This window comes from Brachycentrus maculatus, unplaced genomic scaffold (genome assembly GCF_059751285.1).
Source record: "Brachycentrus maculatus isolate JH-2025_06_01 unplaced genomic scaffold, ASM5975128v1 h1tg000153l, whole genome shotgun sequence".
NCBI lineage: Eukaryota > Metazoa > Arthropoda > Insecta > Trichoptera > Brachycentridae > Brachycentrus > Brachycentrus maculatus.
Genome location: NW_028280906.1, coordinates 112,948 through 133,835, shown reverse-complemented (window position 1 = coordinate 133,835; position 20,888 = coordinate 112,948). Strand labels below are relative to the sequence as shown.

At 37.4% G+C, this 20,888-nt stretch overlaps 1 long non-coding RNA gene across 1 annotated transcript; it reads right to left on the bottom strand.

The window, feature by feature from the left end:
- Positions 1-186: 186 nt before the first annotated feature.
- LOC148308644 (uncharacterized) lies at positions 187-20,621 on the bottom strand. Its single transcript, XR_015837648.1, has 7 exons — positions 20,434-20,621; positions 19,601-19,709; positions 18,354-18,526; positions 16,962-17,006; positions 16,716-16,877; positions 14,631-14,709; positions 187-2,424 (listed from the first exon to the last, which is right to left on the bottom strand). It is a non-coding gene; the product is annotated as an uncharacterized LOC148308644 (long non-coding RNA).
- Positions 20,622-20,888: the final 267 nt, after the last annotated feature.

Here is a 20,888-nt window from a genome sequence, read left to right as displayed (position 1 = left end):
TTTAAAGTCAGAATAGAAGGAATTATTTAATGTTTTTATATGAATATGACGTATCAATATCTTTGTTAAGGTCTAAAGGTTCCCAAACTTTTTTGTCTCGTAGACCCCCTTGCCATGTTTTTCAATTTTTGGTAGACCCCCGCCTTACCTGATATTGATTTTTAGAAAATTCATTTACTTCAAATGTATTTTTGAGAGCCGGTGTATGTACTGCTACTCACTTTAAAAGATTTAAATTTATAAGGGTAGTGAAATATAGCAAGAATAAAAAAAACACATGTTAGGTTTTATACATTTATTTATTAAATTCAAAATTAAATTTACTTTCTGTTACATAAAATAAATAAGCAAAAATAAATGCTTTTAGTGTGAAGGATGAACCTGATGCTTTAATAATATATTTTCAATGTTTTACTTCAATTTAGTTAGGTTTAATCTCAAATCTCCTCGGTTAATGATGTCAGTTTGTTTATTTTTTTGATAGGAGATAGGTAACTGCACTAAAACCCCTTCCCACTAGGTATGAGGATGGAAAAGCAATTTAAAACTTTCTTTCAAGCAATTAAGACTCGGGGACAAAAGCCAAAATTTACTACATGTCAATAACCAGTCCAGAGAAACTAAGGTATGAATCTTGAGTACCTTGCGACATAAACTGTGCATTGTTGATCCCCATTTCTATTTCATGGACCCTTAATTTATTTTTCACTGTCGTAGACCCCTGGGGGTCGATATAGACCACTTTGGGAATCATTTGTCTAAACTACATATACGCAATTATCATATCCCATCGCCAGCGGTCTGCAGGTGTAAAAAACACCCGTCGGAAACGTGTTAACATGGATAACAGGGAGGAAAGTTTAGTCATTGTCATATTGTTAATTATGGGTCAAGTAAGATGCTTTCATTCTAATTTATACTAATCCTGGATCTTTCTCAAATGACTTCTAAAGGAAGACAAAAAATTCATGGATACTGCCGAAAGAAAATGTGATTCGAAGGTATGGCCTAGGTCACGTTGCCCGTGACAGAACGACCTGACGACGAGGGAGAGGTGACCCAACTATAAAGACGATAAGCTGGGATGGAGATAGGAAAAAGAATAATACTGTACACTTCCTTGTCATGGACTCCACTAGTTTCCGGAACATTCTTACAGAAAACCAATAGCAATGTACATGTTTTTAAAAAAAAGTTCTCAAAACCTCAAACCAAAAATATGTGGGTTGTAATACAATTTCCCTTGAGAACATCGATTCTGATAATAAAAAAAAATGTAATAGTGGTTTTGAAAATAACAGGACCTGTAAAATATTACAATCTAAAATCAATACCTTTTACATATCCGGATCTTACAGTGGGATTGAAATCCCCATATAAGAATTTTAATTTGATAACTTTAGTATAAGAGCTACTTACTCCATATATTTTGTAATCTTAAAAATATTTTTCCTTGTTTATTTTTATAATTTCAAATAGTAAAATGTTTCAAAATACTGTTTTTGATAAAAAAAAACACAATCAGTCAGTGCCGTGAGATCAACGTACTTATTTGACTTTTGTGTCTGATAGCTACATATTATTTTAATAATTCTAATCAATGTGGTACTACTGTAACTAGAGAGCAAGACCGCTAGATACTCAGCTTTCGTTTGATCTAGTGACCCGATATTCTATTGCTCGCTACTCCCACTCAGTCGCCGCATGACGGCGCGGTGGCACATATGTGTTGTCCCTATGACTCTGTAGGCGGCGAGTTGGTATTGCTGCGAGCTGTGTAATACAATTTCCATACAAATATGAAGTGGGGTCTTAAGGTACTCCCTTTTGGATCATGTGTAATTATTGGATGATCAGTACGGCAAAGGTTAATAACACAAAATAAATTAAGATTTATTACATTTTATTTAATAATTACATTTTTATACATATTTAAAATAAATAAAAAAATTATACACAATTTTGTGGCAAAAACGAAAATACAAGGGAAATAATACAAGGTTTTCAATTTTTTGACAATTTTGGACTTTTTAACAGTGAATAAAAATTCCCATTAATGATTATTTTACGCTTTAGTTTCTTTATTAGCTATTTAACTTTAGTAGCTATTTAACAAAATTTTCATGAGCACTTATGGTGCATAGGTGTTGTGCATATAGAGCTTTGGGCATCAATATCTTCCCACTCATTTTGAGAGCTTTCAGATTACTAAGCTATGAAAAATAACTCCATTGATTTTAAAAACACATATCTCCAGTCTTTCGGCCGTGATTTTGGATAGTTATATCTCAATTACAACTTACACTGCATATATGTACATAATTACATATATCATATTACATTAACCAAGTGCATAGTTTTTGAGCTACTGAGCACAATATGTCTAGCACTGCTCGATTTGCTCTCCTGAGACATTGACTTCATCTAAGCAAAGAAAAAATTCAAATCAATTAAAACCCATTTCTGGGTAAAGGGTAAATAAAAATCATACCATGAAAGGTCACGATCAAAGTGAAACAAATCCAGGATAAAAAAAAATGTTATAAAATTTGTTTGTTCTGCCACCCGATCAGTGGAACCAACCTGCCAACAGTAATGGCGTAGTGGAGAGTGCTATCTTTGGTCACCGAATCTTTATGACATTGCCTTTTTCGAGCTGATCCGCTAGGGCTATTTGTAAAATATATTCACAAGTAGTAATGAAAGCCAATTAAAGATGGATCGATGGATAATTTAACTTGTAATGGATAACAAAATTTAAGGTTTGAAGATTTGGTTGTTCTCCCACCCGATCATTGGAACCAACCTGCCAACGGTAATGGCAAAGTGGAGAGGGCCATCTTCGGTGACCGAATCTACAAGAAGTTGGCTACTTTAAGTTATCTGCTAGGGCTATTTGCTAAATATATTCATAAGTAGATCTCCGATGAACTGTGAGATTGCCGAACAGTTCAACTTTTGGCCGCTACGTGGCGCGCCCAAATTTCCTAGTTTTGAAGTGGATTATGCGTCAGTAAGGATATATGTATAATTTTTCTGTTACTGTATACTAAATCTCGGTTCGCGGTGTACCTTTTTTTCGGGAATACTCAACTTTATTTTTTTTTTATTTTCTCGGAGACTTTTGCTTAATGTCTGTGAGGAGTGTTTTGTCGTTTTTGCATTAGCTTTTATTTTTGCAAAAAAATATAAATCGCGCGTCACATAACTTTAAAAAATTAAAGTATTTTTTTGTTTTTATTTGTAAAAAATCCGATTTAGGAAACTCGCAATACTGTGTCCTGTTTTAAAAAACTTAAATACAAATATAAAGATATATTCATATTACGATTGTGATTTTTATAGTTTGAATATTTAGTGCCTTGTGATATATTTTAAAAAAAAGTTTATATTATTAAAAATGGAGAGCTGTAACCTGTCACAAATAGAAATAGAGGATATGATAATGTTGAATTCGGATTATGAAATGAGTAGTGATGATGAATGTGAAGCCAGAGTCTTTGAGTCGGAGTCGGAGACGGTCCTTGTCCTCGTGCAGGAACTTCAGCTGCTTTTGCTGAAAGAAGCCAACCAACCGGGAGACAAGAAAATGTAGAAGTCCTCCCGGCATCTTGGACATCTGGTGATTTTGTTCCAATAGTTTATGAATTTGATAATTTCACATCGGGGATAAATCCATCTACAGGCTTGACCGAAAATTCCTCCGAGTTGGACTACTTCTTACATTTTTTTAATTTGGTTTTAATTGCGAAAATTGCTAAATTTACGAACCAATATTACGATGACCTAATGAGAACGGAAGAGTTCAAAGAAAAATCCCGCATTCACAAATGGCGTAATACCGTTCCGGAAGAAATGTATATATTTTATGCGGTTTGTTTATTGATGACCAGGAACCGTCACCTTACAATTGAGGAGCATTGGAGCACGGATCCTTTACTGAAGGGTCCAATTTCTGGAAAAACGATGAGTAGAGATCGTTTTGAAATTATCCTGCAGATGCTCCATTACTGTGATGTGGAGAATGTTACATACGGTGACAAGTTACATAAAATAAGACTATTGATTGATCATTGTCGTGATTTATTTAAAAACACCATGAAGCCGCACCGCAATATATGTATAGATGAAAGCATTATTGTTTTCAAGGGACGATAACATTTTAAGCAATATATACCTTCAAAAAGACATAGATTCAAGATTAAAATGTTTGTGATGTGTGATGTAGCTACGGGTTACACTTTAAATTCTATCATTTACTGCGGTGATGGTACAGATATAACAGACAGTGAATCGATAGGTGTATCCGGGGCTGTTGTAACAACGTTCATGAAAGATTATTTTGAAAAGGGACACACTCTGTGGTGCGATAATTGGTACACGTGCCTTTCTCTGTTTCTCTGTTTCAATTTTTGCATGAAAAAAAGACGAAAGCTTGTGGAACGGTAAGGAGCAACCGAAAAAATATGCCCATATTTCAAAAAAAAAAAAGGAGATTTACAAGCTCTCCATTAAGGATCACTACTAGCCATAAAATGGCACAATAGACGCGAAGTTCATATTTTAACTACTCTCTATTCTGACGCAACAAGGAATGTAAACAGGATAACCGGCGAACCTATTTGCAAACCAACAGCAGTTCTTGAATACAAGAATATGGGTTCTGTAGATAAAACTAATATGATGCTGAGTAGCCTTTCTTGTATGCGTAAGTCTACCAAGTGGTACAAGAAAGTTGGACTTCATGTAATCGATTTGTTTTTATGAAATGGATAGGTACATTTTGGCGGATTCGGGATCTGGTTATATTTATTCATTTATTCCATATTATGGTGCCGTAACCACAAATAGCTTAATTAGACCTGATCTCCCATTTACTTCACGAATTGTTTTGCACCTTTACAACAATTTGCTAATCTCTATTCCTGAAGCTGAAGGGTATCATATGTTTACTGACAGGCTTTATACAAGCCCGCAATTAGGAGAAGAATTGATAAAATTAAACACTCATTTAACAGGCACAGTAATTACGACTAGAAGGCATATGCCATTGCCAATAAAAAATGCAAAATTGAAGTCTGGTGAATCTATAACTTGTGTCAAAAATAACGAACTGCTTCTTGCTTGGAAGGACAAGAGAACAGTAACATTATATACAAATCACTATTCAAACGATTATAAAACAGTAAGAAGAATAATGAGAGGTGGCCAAGAAGCAACGATAGTAAAACCGATTATGGTTATAAATTACACCAAACATATGGGAGGTGTGGATACTGCAGACCAGTATATTGCCACCTACCCATTTTTGAGAAAAACTTTGAAATGGTGGCGAAAATTATTTTTTTGGGGTCTTGAAGTTTCCGTTGTTAACTCATACATTTTATTTAAGGAAAAACAATATCAAACAAACTTAAAAGTTATGACACATCATAAATTTGTTGACAAACTTATCAATCAATTAGTCGAAAATCATAGAGGAGGATTAAACTGTACCAAAGGCAGACACTGTCTCGATCCAGAACAAAGATTGGATGGAAAATTACACGTAATAATACCTCAAAATGAAAAAAAATGTCGTGAGTGTATAATGTGTTCCGATAAAAAACAACAAAAAAGGACCATACACTTTTGTAAAACTTGTGACAGCAAACCAGCTATGTGCATTGGAGAGTGTTTTGAAAAATATCATACCTTAAAATTTTACAAGTGATTAAATTAAGTAAAATGTTAAGTTATATGTTATAAGTTATAAGTTATAAGTTATAAGTTATATGTTAAGTTATAGTGTTAAGTTATATTAATAAAAGTTATAAAAATATTTTTTTAAATATAATGTAACATGGCAATATTGATGTCAAGGAGTGGAGAATGATGTCAGCCAATGGATGCCCGCCAGGTTGCCTGGAGCACGTGTACTAGAAAACAACCGTTGGCAACCCACACTTCTTCCCTGGATCGAGACCAATGAAGATCATACATAAAGTTGTATTGCGCTGGTGTTGTGAAATAAACCTTGTGATACAAAGTATTTTTACTAACAAACAGCGACGGCTGTTACAATATTTTTTAATTTGCTAAAAAGTGTTTATACTTGTCTCTTCAAAAACACCGTGTACCTGGAAAGATTCTTTCACATGCCTGCTCCGCCTATTGATACGACCCATCTGTTGTTTTCGGTGCCATATTCAAGTAAGTAACATGTAATAACCCAAAACTAGAGCCAATGAGTTGTTTGGAGGATAGATATTCTCGGAATACAAAGAACTAATAAACAATTGGTTTACAACCTCGGACCCAAACGGCCGGACTCGCAATAGAGTGGTCACAAAAACATCGTTGCAAATATATTTCAAATGTTTCTAACAAAAAAAACCCTTCTTTTGCAAAATAAGTAGGGTCAAGGTGCCGACAGTGGCACAGTGGATCGACTGTGTGTAAAAGTATCAGCACTATAATTGCGTCTTGCTCACAGTAAGAGGGCCTCATAGGGCAGACACGTCAGAACTAGTCGTCTTGTAGGTATGGTAGAATACACACGTGTTGTGACATTTTTGTTTTTTCGTGACTCGAAAATTTATTTTGAAGGTAAGTTTATTTTGTTTCTTGTCTGAATGGCATGTAACATTTTCACGTGCCACTAATTTTACTGTAACTTACATATATTCTTGTTATATTTGACAGTACAACTGTCATTAACAAACTTATAATTTTGTGATTTCTCGATTAGATAAACAAAATGGCCGCTTAGGGTACAGTGGATCACTAAGCTGTAGTACACAGTGAATCATGATCCACCGTGTACCTAAGCTTTTATAAATATTTATTACGCTACCCACATATTTACTAAGGTCAAAATACATATTTTATTTATTTGCAGGATGGCTCGCCCTAAAGCCCTGACCCGAAAAATAGCTAATCATTCAGCAGCTCAGATGAAAGAAGCGTTACAACGTATAAAAAAAGACAAAAGTATCAGAAAAGTAGTACGCGAAATGAGCATCCCTTTTACAACATTAAGGCGCTATTACTTCAAATTGAATAGCGAGGGCATACAAAATATTTCTTTAGTACCAAATTATACGGTTAACCCAAATTATAGATTACCGTGTTACATAAGAAGGGTGATCCACTCAACTGTGACAACTACCGCGGCATTACGCTACTCAGCGTACCTGGGAAGGTGCTTGCCCACGTAATCTTGCAGAGAATCCGAGCCCCCATTATGCAGGTGCTCAGAGAAAACCAGGCAGGGTTTCTGCCTGGCAGGTCCTGTGCGGATCAAATCCATAATATTCGCCACATTCTACAGCAGAGCCAGGAATTTAACAGTTCTCTGGCGATGTGTTTTGTAGACTATGAGAAAGCGTTTGATAGTCCGCACAGGCCCACTCTGGAAAGTACTGGAAGCTTATGGGGTGCCTGCGAAATTAGTGGAGCTAATTAAGTCCATTCACCTCAATAGTGAATGCTGTATGAGAGTTGACGATGTTGTCACGGATTGGTTTGGGGTCTCTACCGGAGTAAGACAAGGCTGCGTCCTTGCACCGTTTCTCTTCATCATCCTCATGGATTTCATTCTTCGAAAGTCATTACCATCTGACCGAGGTATATCCATCTCCCCCTCCCGGAAACTCTGCGACCTAGAGTACACAGATGATGCTGTTTTAATTGATGACTCCGTCGAGGGTCTTCAATTGATCGTCGACAGGGTAAATAGGTACTCTACGCACATGGGGCTTACAATAAATGTTGCAAAAACCCATGTGTTGTGCAACAGCTCATGCCTAGAAGCCCAACAACCCTTGATGTTGAGTAACCAGCGCATCGAAAGGGTCGAGAGTTTCAAGTACTTAGGAGTGTACGCGACTGAAAATGGCAGCCTTCAAAAGGAACTGGGAGTGCGATTAGGACTTGCTGAAGTATGAAGTATGAAGGCTGTCTGGAAATCGGATTTATACTCGGTGAAAATCAAATGCCGCCTATACAATGCCTGCATTGCTCCTGTTCTCTTATACGGCTGCGAAACATGGCACCTTACAAGGGCCCAGAGCAGCTGTGTACTAAGCTTTGAGAATAGGTGTTTGCGGAGATTCTTAAGCGTGCGGTGGTTTGACTTTGTGAGGAATGAAGAGATAAGGCGTAGGACGCAGCTAATCTTGGTCACAACTGTCGTCAAGAAAAGGCGATTCAGTTGGCTTGGCCATGTACTCCGCATGCCTCTTGAGAGCCTTAATCAAGCTTGCCTCTTTTACAAGGCATCAGGTTCGCGCCGCCCAGGACGACCACTGCTGATAATTCGTCGGCAGTTCTCGTCAGAACTTCGGGACGCGGATCTGACTTGGGAGGATGCAAGGGAGCTGGCAGCCGACAGAAAACCCTGGAGACAGTTTGTGGACTCCATATGCTCCACCTATGGAGCGGATATGGTTATTATTATTTATAATTCTTGAAAGGAATAGATAATCTTGGTTTAAGAAGGCCTGAAGCGTGTAGTTGAGCTAGAGCCACAGCATTTAATAAAATAAATGAAAAAAGATTTTACGATAACTTGGAAAAAGTTTTGAAGAGAAATCCCGAGTTCGCTAATGGAACTAGAATATACAATTTGGACAAAACATCTACAACGACAGTTCTAAAAACTCAAAAAGTGTTAGCACCAAAGGGACGCAAAAGTCTCGGTAAAGTAACAAGTGGGGAGAAAGGAACATTGGTAACCACATGCTGCATTATTAGCGCACGTGGTACCAGTATTCCTCCTGTAATGGTGTTCCCGCGTAAAAAAATTAAAGACCATATGCTTAAAAATACCCCACCAGGAACCTTGGGTCTAGCAGCTTCATCGGGGTGGATGAATTCTGATCTTTTCCCGGAGGTTATGAAACACTTCATAAAGCACACTAACAGTTCCCAGGAAAACCCGAGTGTTTTAATCATGGGTAAGCACGAGTTACCTACCCACCTATCTTTAGAGGCTCTTGACTTGGCCAAGGCATTCGGTGTTCTGTGCTAACTTTACATCCGCACACATCAGGAAAACTACAACCATAAGATGTTGGAGTTTTTGGTCCATTTAAGACCTATTATAATGCTGCAATAGAATCTTGGATACTGCAACATCCAATAGGTGAACTTGCAGGGACAGCTTTCATTAAATCTATGACGCCTACAAACATTTTGAATGCCTTTAAAAAATGTGGTATTTACCCATTTGATAGAAATCTGTTCGATGACGATGATTTTATGCCAAGTATGGTGACAGATCGTCCTTGTCCCGATTGCCATTTGCAAGGAGATACTGAATTGTTGACTGAAGAATCGGAAAAATTATTGAATTCAGTGAAACCAACCTGCCAACAGTAATGGCAAAGTGGAGAGCGCCATCTTCGGTGACCGAATCTACAAGAATCCGGCTATTTTAAGCTATCTGCTAGGGCAATTCGTTAAATATATTCGGAAGTAGTAAAGAAAGTCAATTAAAGACAGACCAACCTGCCAACGGTAATAGCAAAGTGGAAAGGGCGCAACTTCGGTGACCGAATCTACAAGAAACCGGCTATTTTAAGCTATCTCCAAGGGCAATTCGTTAAATATATTCATAAGTAGTAATGAAAGTCAATTAAAGACGGATCAGTGGAACCAACCCGCCAACGGTAATGGCAAAGTGGAAAGGGCCCATCTTCGGTGACCGAATCTACAAGAAACCGGCTTATTTAAACTATCTCCAAGGGCAATTCCTTAAATATATTTATAAGTAGTAATGAAAGTCAATTAAAGACGGATCAGTGGAACCAACCTGCCAACGGTAATGGCAAAGTGGAAAGGGCCCATCTTCGGTGACCGAATCTACAAGAAACCGGCTTATTTAAACTATCTCCAAGGGCAATTCGTTAAATATATTCATAAGTAGTAATGAAAGTCAATTAAAGACGGATCAGTGGAACCAACCTGCCAACGGTAATGGCAAAGTGGAAAGGGCCCATCTTCGGTGACCGAATCTACAAGAATCCGGCTTCTTCAAGTTATTTGGTAGGGCTATTCGTTAAATATATTCGCAAGTAGTAATGAAAGTCAATTAAAGACGGATCAGTGGAACCAACCTGCCAACGGTAATGGCAAAGTGGATAGGGCCCATCTTCGGTGACCGAATCTACAAGAATCCGGCTTCTTCAAGTTATTTGGTAGGGCAATTCGTTAAATATATTCGCAAGTAGTAATGAAAGTCAATCAAAGACGGACCAACCTGCCAACGGTAATAGCAAAATGGAAAGGGCGCAACTTCGGTGACCGAATCTACAAGAAACCGGCTATTTTAAGCTATCTCCAAGGGCCATTCGTTCAATATATTCATAAGTAGTAATGAAAGTCAATTAAAGACGGATTAGTGGAACCAACCTGCCAACGGTAATGGCAAAGTGGAAAGGGCCCATCTTCGGTGACCGAATCTACAAGAATCCGGCTTTTTCAAGTTATTTGGTAGGGCTATTCGTTAAATATATTCGCAAGTAGTAATGAAAGTCAATCAAAGACGGATTAGTGGAACCAACCCGCCAACGGTAATGGCAATGTGGAAAGGGCCCATCTTCGGTGACCGAATCTACAAGAAACCGGCTTATTTAAACTATCTCCAAGGGCAATTCCTTAAATATATTTATAAGTAGTAATGAAAGTCAATTAAAGACGGATCAGTGGAACCAACCTGCCAACGGTAATGGCAAAGTGGAAAGGGCCCATCTTCGGTGACCGAATCTACAAGAATCCGGCTTCTTCAAGTTATTTGGTAGGGCTATTCGTTAAATATATTCGCAAGTAGTAATGAAAGTCAATTAAAGACGGATTAGTGGAACCAACCTGCCAACGGTAATGGCAGAGTGGAAAGGGCCCATCTTCGGTGACCGAATCTACAAGAATCCGGCTTTTTCAAGTTATTTGGTAGGGCTATTCGTTAAATATATTCGCAAGTAGTAATGAAAGTCAATCAAAGACGGACCAACCTGCCAACGGTAATAGCAAAGTGGAGAGGGCCCATCTTCGGTGACCGAATCTACAAGAATCCGGCTTCTTTAAGTTATTTGGTAGGGCTATTCGTTAAATATATTCATAAGTAGTAATGAAAGTCAATTAAAGACGGATTAGTGGAACCAACCCGCCAACGGTAATGGCAAAGTGGAAAGGGCCCATCTTCGGTGACCGAATCTACAAGAAACCGGCTTATTTAAACTATCTCCAAGGGCAATTCCTTAAATATATTTATAAGTAGTAATGAAAGTCAATTAAAGACGGATCAGTGGAACCAACCTGCCAACGGTAATGGCAAAGTGGAAAGGGCCCATCTTCGGTGACCGAATCTACAAGAAACCGGCTTATTTAAACTATCTCCAAGGGCAATTCGTTAAATATATTCATAAGTAGTAATGAAAGTCAATTAAAGACGGATCAGTGGAACCAACCTGCCAACGGTAATGGCAAAGTGGAAAGGGCCCATCTTCGGTGACCGAATCTACAAGAATCCGGCTTTTTCAAGTTATTTGGTAGGGCTATTCGTTAAATATATTCGCAAGTAGTAATGAAAGTCAATCAAAGACGGACCAACCTGCCAACGGTAATAGCAAAGTGGAGAGGGCCCATCTTCGGTGACCGAATCTACAAGAATCCGGCTTCTTTAAGTTATTTGGTAGGGCTATTCGTTAAATATATTCATAAGTAGTAATGAAAGTCAATTAAAGACGGATTAGTGGAACCAACCCGCCAACGGTAATGGCAAAGTGGAAAGGGCCCATCTTCGGTGACCGAATCTACAAGAAACCGGCTAATTTAAACTATCTCCAAGGGCAATTCCTTAAATATATTTATAAGTAGTAATGAAAGTCAATTAAAGACGGATCAGTGGAACCAACCTGCCAACGGTAATGGCAAAGTGGAAAGGGCCCATCTTCGGTGACCGAATCTACAAGAATCCGGCTTCTTCAAGTTATTTGGTAGGGCTATTCGTTAAATATATTCGCAAGTAGTAATGAAAGTCAATTAAAGACGGATCAGTGGAACCAACCTGCCAACGGTAATGGCAAAGTGGATAGGGCCCATCTTCGGTGACCGAATCTACAAGAATCCGGCTTCTTCAAGTTATTTGGTAGGGCAATTCGTTAAATATATTCGCAAGTAGTAATGAAAGTCAATCAAAGACGGACCAACCTGCCAACGGTAATAGCAAAATGGAAAGGGCGCAACTTCGGTGACCGAATCTACAAGAAACCGGCTATTTTAAGCTATCTCCAAGGGCCATTCGTTCAATATATTCATAAGTAGTAATGAAAGTCAATTAAAGACGGATTAGTGGAACCAACCTGCCAACGGTAATGGCAAAGTGGAAAGGGCCCATCTTCGGTGACCGAATCTACAAGAAACCGGCTTATTTAAACTATCTCCAAGGGCAATTCCTTAAATATATTTATAAGTAGTAATGAAAGTCAATTAAAGACGGATCAGTGGAACCAACCTGCCAACGGTAATGGCAAAGTGGAAAGGGCCCATCTTCGGTGACCGAATCTACAAGAAACCGGCTTATTTAAACTATCTCCAAGGGCAATTCGTTAAATATATTCATAAGTAGTAATGAAAGTCAATTAAAGACGGATCAGTGGAACCAACCTGCCAACGGTAATGGCAAAGTGGAAAGGGCCCATCTTCGGTGACCGAATCTACAAGAATCCGGCTTCTTCAAGTTATTTGGTAGGGCTATTCGTTAAATATATTCGCAAGTAGTAATGAAAGTCAATTAAAGACGGATCAGTGGAACCAACCTGCCAACGGTAATGGCAAAGTGGATAGGGCCCATCTTCGGTTACCGAATCTACAAGAATCCGGCTTCTTCAAGTTATTTGGTAGGGCAATTCGTTAAATATATTCGCAAGTAGTAATGAAAGTCAATCAAAGACGGACCAACCTGCCAACGGTAATAGCAAAGTGGAGAGGGCCCATCTTCGGTGACCGAATCTACAAGAATCCGGCTTCTTTAAGTTATTTGGTAGGGCAATTCGTTAAATATATTCGCAAGTAGTAATGAAAGTCAATCAAAGACGGACCAACCTGCCAACGGTAATAGCAAAATGGAAAGGGTGCAACTTCGGTGACCGAATCTACAAGAAACCGGCTATTTTAAGCTATATCCAAGGGCAATTCGTTAAATATATTCATAAGTAGTAATGAAAGTCAATTAAGGACGGATCAGTGGAACCAACCTGCCAACGGTAATGGCAAAGTGGAAAGGGCCCATCTTCGGTGACCGAATCTACAAGAATCCGGCTTCTTCAAGTTATTTGGTAGGGCTATTCGTTAAATATATTCGCAAGTAGTAATGAAAGTCAATTAAAGACGGATCAGTGGAACCAACCTCCCAACGGTAATGGCAAAGTGGATAGGGCCCATCTTCGGTGACCGAATCTACAAGAATCCGGCTTCTTCAAGTTATTTGGTAGGGCAATTCGTTAAATATATTCGCAAGTAGTAATGAAAGTCAATCAAAGACGGACCAACCTGCCAACGGTAATAGCAAAATGGAAAGGGCGCAACTTCGGTGACCGAATCTACAAGAAACCGGCTATTTTAAGCTATCACCAAGGGCCATTCGTTCAATATATTCATAAGTAGTAATGAAAGTCAATTAAAGACGGATTAGTGGAACCAACCTGCCAACGGTAATGGCAAAGTGGAAAGGGCCCATCTTCGGTGACCGAATCTACAAGAATCCGGCTTTTTCAAGTTATTTGGTAGGGCTATTCGTTAAATATATTCGCAAGTAGTAATGAAAGTCAATCAAAGACGGACCAACCTGCCAACGGTAATAGCAAAGTGGAGAGGGCCCATCTTCGGTGACCGAATCTACAAGAATCCGGCTTCTTTAAGTTATTTGGTAGGGCTATTCGTTAAATATATTCATAAGTAGTAATGAAAGTCAATTAAAGACGGATTAGTGGAACCAACCCGCCAACGGTAATGGCAAAGTGGAAAGGGCCCATCTTCGGTGACCGAATCTACAAGAAACCGGCTTATTTAAACTATCTCCAAGGGCAATTCCTTAAATATATTTATAAGTAGTAATGAAAGTCAATTAAAGACGGATCAGTGGAACCAACCTGCCAACGGTAATGGCAAAGTGGAAAGGGCCCATCTTCGGTGACCGAATCTATAAGAAACCGGCTACTTTAAGCTTTCTGCTAGGGTAATTCGTTAAATATATTCACAAGTAGTAATGAAAGTAAATTAACGACGGATCGAATTTAAGCAGTGAGTGCATCATAACAGGTCTCATACTCTTCCTGGTGAGCCAGTATTGTAAAAACCCAAGTGAAGACAAACAGAGTGACCTCTGGTTTGTTGTAAGATCAGAATAAGACATGACGGATGCCATCATTTCCTTATACTACATTCAACGTGATATATTAAGGCTATAGAAGTAAAATGCATCGCAAAGGATGATCATAATCAGAGTAAGGATGAGACGAACACTGGTTATTTGGAGGGTAAACCTGCCCTGTTGAGCTGGGTCAGTTGGTTGGTGAGGCTTTGTTGCTTAACTTCTCTCGTTAAACCTTAACTGTGCGTGGCTCCCTTAGTTCTCAGGAAATGTTTACCATCAATCTCTCCGGCTAATATCTGTTTGGAGATGTTCTCTGCATCCTTATAGGCTTAGGACACTAGGGTTAGTGACTCCTGCAACAAACATTCACCATAAAACTGAGTACCGGTTTAAGAGTTTCCTTATACTATTTTAGTAAATGAGCATATATGGAAAAAAAAACATTTCTGAATAGTAATTAACTTTTAAAAAAAGCTTTCCACAAGTGATTTTGGTGTATTAAGCTTAAGTAAGTTTTTTATGTAGAAATGATTTTTTTAAACTGATATTTTGTCGTGTTTAATAAAAGTTTTACTAAGTAAATACAACTATTTCTTAAAATCTATTGTGACGTTTCAATGCATTCCGCATCATTCAAACACCACATACGGTAACACTCTCCTTATCATTCATTGTTCACTTTGTGTCATATGTAAGACTTCAACATTCGAACCGTGGTTTCTGCCAGTCAAAAAGTGTGACGCCGCCAACACGAGCACCTTACTAAGCAAGTAGATATACACGAGCACTTGTAGCGCAGTTTTAACTTTATCCTTGTTTACATTCTTTTCATGTATTCCAATAAATCGGGAAATCAATTGCACTGGGATTCATTTGTGTATTGGTGATTTTATCCCAGATTTTATCACAAATAATTTCTTTAAAAATAATTTATTTTCTTTTTCTTTATTTCTTTTAATTCTTTATTCATTTGCAAATCACTGCAAATGAATAACTTTATACTATAATGCTTTTATGTAATACATAATTATATTGCTTTTACATAAATACGTTACACTAGGACTGGTACCTGAAGCGGAGGACCGATCACCTTTCCTTTATGTGTTGCGTTAATGATCAAGATAATACTACGTTTATATGATGCAATTTTGGGTGCGGATAATGGTTAGAAGGAGAAGACGAATTATATTGCAGAAGAATATAAAAATTCTGAGTCCTGTAGAATTCTATTGTATTTTATATTGGTATTCTCATTTTTAGTGTTGAGTTGTAGTAAATACATATCACTGGGAGGAAAAGGTTGAGAGAGAAGACTTAGTTTGGAAGTATTGCGAGTACCTTCATTAGACTGATTTTTATCGGGAACCTCTTTCAAAAGCGCTGAAGGGTGTTGATCAACTGTTGCTAGCTTTGACTCATTCATGTATAATTTTTTATTTTATTTTATACAAGTATACAAATTAAATGTATCCCCGAATGTAAAAAAATTGCCCCGCGTGGAGGGTAGAGGATATGGTTTGTCAAACAATGACATGCTAATATTTTACACCTGATAAAACGAGAACAAACAAAAAAATAATATTTAAATGCAGAAAAAGGTAGCACGCACTAAACAGATTGATTGTTGTGATATAAAAGAGTCCAACAAATCGTAATTTTCACGTGTAACTCATACTTTTGAAGCATCAAAGGCGTTCAAATTCAACAGTGTTATAAAAATAAACTGTCTCGTAAAATTATAACTCGATCCAAACCCCTAATCTGAACCCCAATGGTGCATAGGGCACTGCATGATGTAAGTGTTATCTTGATTGTTAAGACATGAAGGAAAGGTGATCAGCCCTCCGTTTCAGGTACCAGTCCAGGGAATAAATATTATTATCATAAATAATTGAATAAATATTAGAGCGAAAAAATCACTTATATTTATTTTACTCCAAATTATAACTATTAATGTTTTACCAATAAATATGATACCGATAACTATTATGCACATATTTTATTGGGTGTCTAGATCAGAAATGTGATAAATGGACAAGAAAATTTATATAAATAACTCAGTAAAACATTACGCCAGGGATGTAAAGTTTTGAATTTTAACTGATTTTAATTGATATTTTAATAAAAAGGATAATTCTATCCTTACGGAGACATCTTTGGTCAAATGCCGTTAATAAATTTGTATAAAAATAAAAAGAAATAATGCATTACGAAAAGTTTTCTTTGCAGATATCTCAAGAAAGGGGGTGTGGCTTAAACCGCGGCTGATAAGCGAATGTAAAATATTCTTAGCCACCAAGATATGGCAGCTGGTATGCCAATGGGAATTAATTGTGATAGTACTCCACGACATACTCACTAGTTTTTCAGATCTTATATCTTTCACAAGACCATTCAAGTTTATTTTCATTTCGAGAGTTGCAGGCATAGACTACAAATTGGTCCATATATTTGGGATATTAATATAAAAGTTCCATTTCTTTGTTAGAGAGGCCATCCAGTCCAGGAATATAATGTAATTCTGAAATATAAACATGAGATTAGAACTTATAGACTCTACTGTAGTTTGATATACATATATTAGGAGTTGAATAGTAAAGCTCACCATTACTGCAGGTTGGAGTACACTCTGAGGCTGATCCTTCATTATCTGCAAACAATATATGGTGATGAATGTTTGAAGTCACGAATAATCCATTGGACTACTCTACTACGCTGGTAAAAAGTTGTAGTTCATTCACTTACCTGATGCCGTGCTACATAGAAATATTGTTTTTTTTACATGGTGGATACATTCCAGGCAATAGGTAACAAACAAAAAAAAACACTGGTGGATAGGTTTCTTATAAGAAATCAATTCAGGATATCCAAGAATAAAATTAATTATTTATTGTGTTTGAGAAATGATTTCATTAGTCAGGAATGAGAATGTGAGAAGAAAGCAAAGAACAGCTCCTCATACCAGTAACCCTAAAATGAGGAATGTGGACATGGTTGAGACGTGTGGTAAAAATGTCACCTGGAAGCAATACCCAATATCTCTTCTTCCAACCCCATGGATTTTGGTGCTACAGAAGACCAACTTCAACCATTTACCGACACATACTCAATCACCCGGTCAGTACCCAGAGGAGCTCCGGAGAAAGCCACGTAAATGGTACAAATCAGGGTACCTCGGAGACATCTCGTGGTAACCGTGTGCTCGACCTAGGGAGCGAACACGGAGGAAGAAAAAGATGTCAGAAGTATTTGTAAACGATTTATTTCCAAATTGTTATGTTTACTGGATTAAAATAAAATTCATGTACCAATCACTGTGATTGTTTTTTGTATGGTAAGCCTTGCAAGTGCTCAAAGCGCACTGCAATTATGTACATTCTTGCAAGGTGATAATTTGTCATACGTGATTTCGTTAGCAAGCCTTAGGAATAAAAACACCCTTTATACCTAAAGTGACCATACGTCCCATTCTTAGATAGCCTATCCCGTTGTCCCCAAGTAAAGTTTCGGGACGTCGTAATGTCCCGTTTTCAAAAAAAGAGCAACACAGTAACAATTTAAAAAAAAAGTGCAAAAAATCGGCGGTAGTTTGCAGTATCGCCGTTTCATAATTTTTTCATATATATATTATTTATTCTTTTAATTTTCTTTGTCAACATTCCTTTTCTTTTTATTAATACATAAAGCTTTGAAAAAATACGTACCATTTTCTTGAATATACATACTATTACGTGAAAATTGGAAGATGTCCCGTTTTGAGGACAAAAATAAATGGTCAGTTTATTTATACCTCTTATTGGCAGCAAGTCTACCGAGTAGTGAGTGCATACAAGGGATAAAGCACCATGTTACTTCTACATAAAAAAGAGTTTAGTATAATCGCACCAAATAAAAGCATAAATTCGAGTATGCGACGGAAGAAATACCTATGGGAAATACTATACCTAAGGGGTATTAGTGAACTTAAAATTATTTACGCTTAGAATTGAATACATACATTTATTAGACCAGGCGCTCCACTGGATCCAGGGATGAATTACCATAGGATTTACGCGTAATATTGGCCTCTCATTAGGAAAATCTTAGCCCTAAGTAACTTCAATACAAAATTTATTATTTCCAGAAATAAATTATATTTCGCATCCTTAGTTTTCCTTTATTCCTACAAAACTGAAATAATTTTTTATTAGAGAAAACATTGCCATGCATTATAGTTATATCATACAGAAATTACAAAATTTGGCATCGGTAAGAGTTGATAATTTCCTCTCAGAGTCATTTCAAGTACAAAAAGGCGTGAGACAAGGGTGTATACTGTCTCCTGATCTCTTTAATATATATGGAGAATATATAATGAGGAAAGTACTAGACGGGTGGGAAGGTGGCGTATCAGTAGGGGGCAAAAAGATCTCCAATATAAGGTTTGCAGACGACACAACGCTAATAGCCAACAATGAGGACGAAATGGCTGAACTCCTCCATAGAGTCGAAATAGAAAGCCAGCATTTAGGACTTCAAATAAACAAAAGTAAAACCAAGGTTCTTGTCATCGACCGATTCGGCACCCTGATAAGGAACAATTCTTTAAGGGATTATGAAGAAGTCGACGACTTTATTTATTTAGGTGCACTCATTTCTAAAGACGGAGGCTGTGAAGCAGAAATCCGGAGAAGAATTGGAATGGCAAAATCAGCAATGTCTAGTCTGGCGAAGATATGGAAAAATCGGTCCATACTGAGGAGAACGAAAACCCGTCTAGTGAAATCTCTTGTATTCTCCATTGCGCTGTATGGAGTGGAAACATGGACACTGAGGAAAAAGGAAAGACATATGCTGGATGTGTTTGAAATGTGGTGCTGGAGGAGGATGCTGCGCATTCCTTGGACTGCAAGACGCACAAACGTCTCCATTCTCCGCGAACTGTCAGTGACAGAAAGACTCTCCACTACTTGCAGGAAAAGGATTCTGTCTTACTTTGGGCATATCGCCAGAAAGAACGAGAAGAGTCTTGAAAAACTGGTAGTAACAGGTACAGTTGAAGGCAAGCGGGCAAGAGGACGGTCTCCAACAAGATGGACAGACCAAATAAAGGAATTAACCGGATCCTCGCTAAACGCTGCCATCAAGTTGGCCCAGGACCGGGAAGAATGGAGAGGACTTGTGCACCAAGTGCCTGACATTCCAGAAGACCACGACGCTCAGCATTGAGCAAGAAGATGAAGAAGAAGAAGAATTAATGCTTGCCTTTAATTTTGTAAAAATAAAACGTGACCGTTTTGAAGTTCTGGCGGGTCGTCATTAAACTTTTAGCATTTAGGGGCGCTGAAGATTGAGTGGGCATTGTGTCAGGATACTGTAAAAAAAAACAAATAAAACTTTGATAATTTTTATATAAAATATGTTTACTGGTCTTAATTTTTTTTTATTGATGAAAATATGTTACTTGATAGTTACAATGATAATTTTTTTTTATAAAAATTGAAAAAAAAAACACTCCCCAGATACAGTTTTGTCCGCAGAAACTTAAACACCCGGACAGGTTAAATACAATCGTAGCAACAGCTATTTCAGATTTGCGACAGATAGAAAAAAAATGAGGGGGGGAGCCTCTCAAGAAGAACATTTTCAAAGCGGGCGGTAGGCAAAATAAGGTTGAAAATCACTGATTTATCGAAAAGGATCCAGAAGAAAGTTATGTTAAAGCAGTCTTAAAAATTAATTTTACTTTTCAGTCCGATTATCATTTATTCCTGTCTTGCAAATCACTTGACGGGAACTTTTATGAATTCCACAGACGAGGTCTCATCAGCTCATCAGTTTTAGAGTATTTTTCGTAAAGGACGAGTGACTTTAGGAAAAAAATGGAGGCATTAAAAGTCTACCAGCTGGGTGGACGAGCATTGTGGAAAGTAAAGGAGAATATATTTAAGATCAAAACAGTGCTTTGTTTGCATTTATTTTAAAGTACTATAAAAAACGAATTACTTGTGGGATGACGCAATATTTCTATATTCAAAGATTACTTACGATAGAATAAAAAGCACATGTTTATACAATGTAAATCATAATATGCTTACCAGTCATTTAAATTGTCCGATTAGGCGCTTTCCATCCCTTGATTGTAAAGCTATTTCAAACCATTATTTCTTGTACATGCTCTTTAACACTGATAACTTACTATATGTATAACGGAGCCGGCCATTTCGCTGAATTCAATAACCGGCCGGCTAGAGCCGGCCATCTTGCAGAATTCTTTCTTCCGGTCAAGTCATCTCCAAAGATCAAATCAAAGATGCAAAAATTCAGTGTTGCCATATACCAAACCAAAAATCTGAATTACCTACACAGTCTATTTGTATAGAATTAATAAACCAAAATCTGTATGAAATCTGTAAAAAATACATTTTAGAACTAATAAATAATGGTAGTTTATTGAAAAACTAACCTTTTTCAGAAAATAAAACAGTACTCGTACTTACAAAACATATATTTTATATATTTTTTATACATATTTTTATTAATTTTAGACATC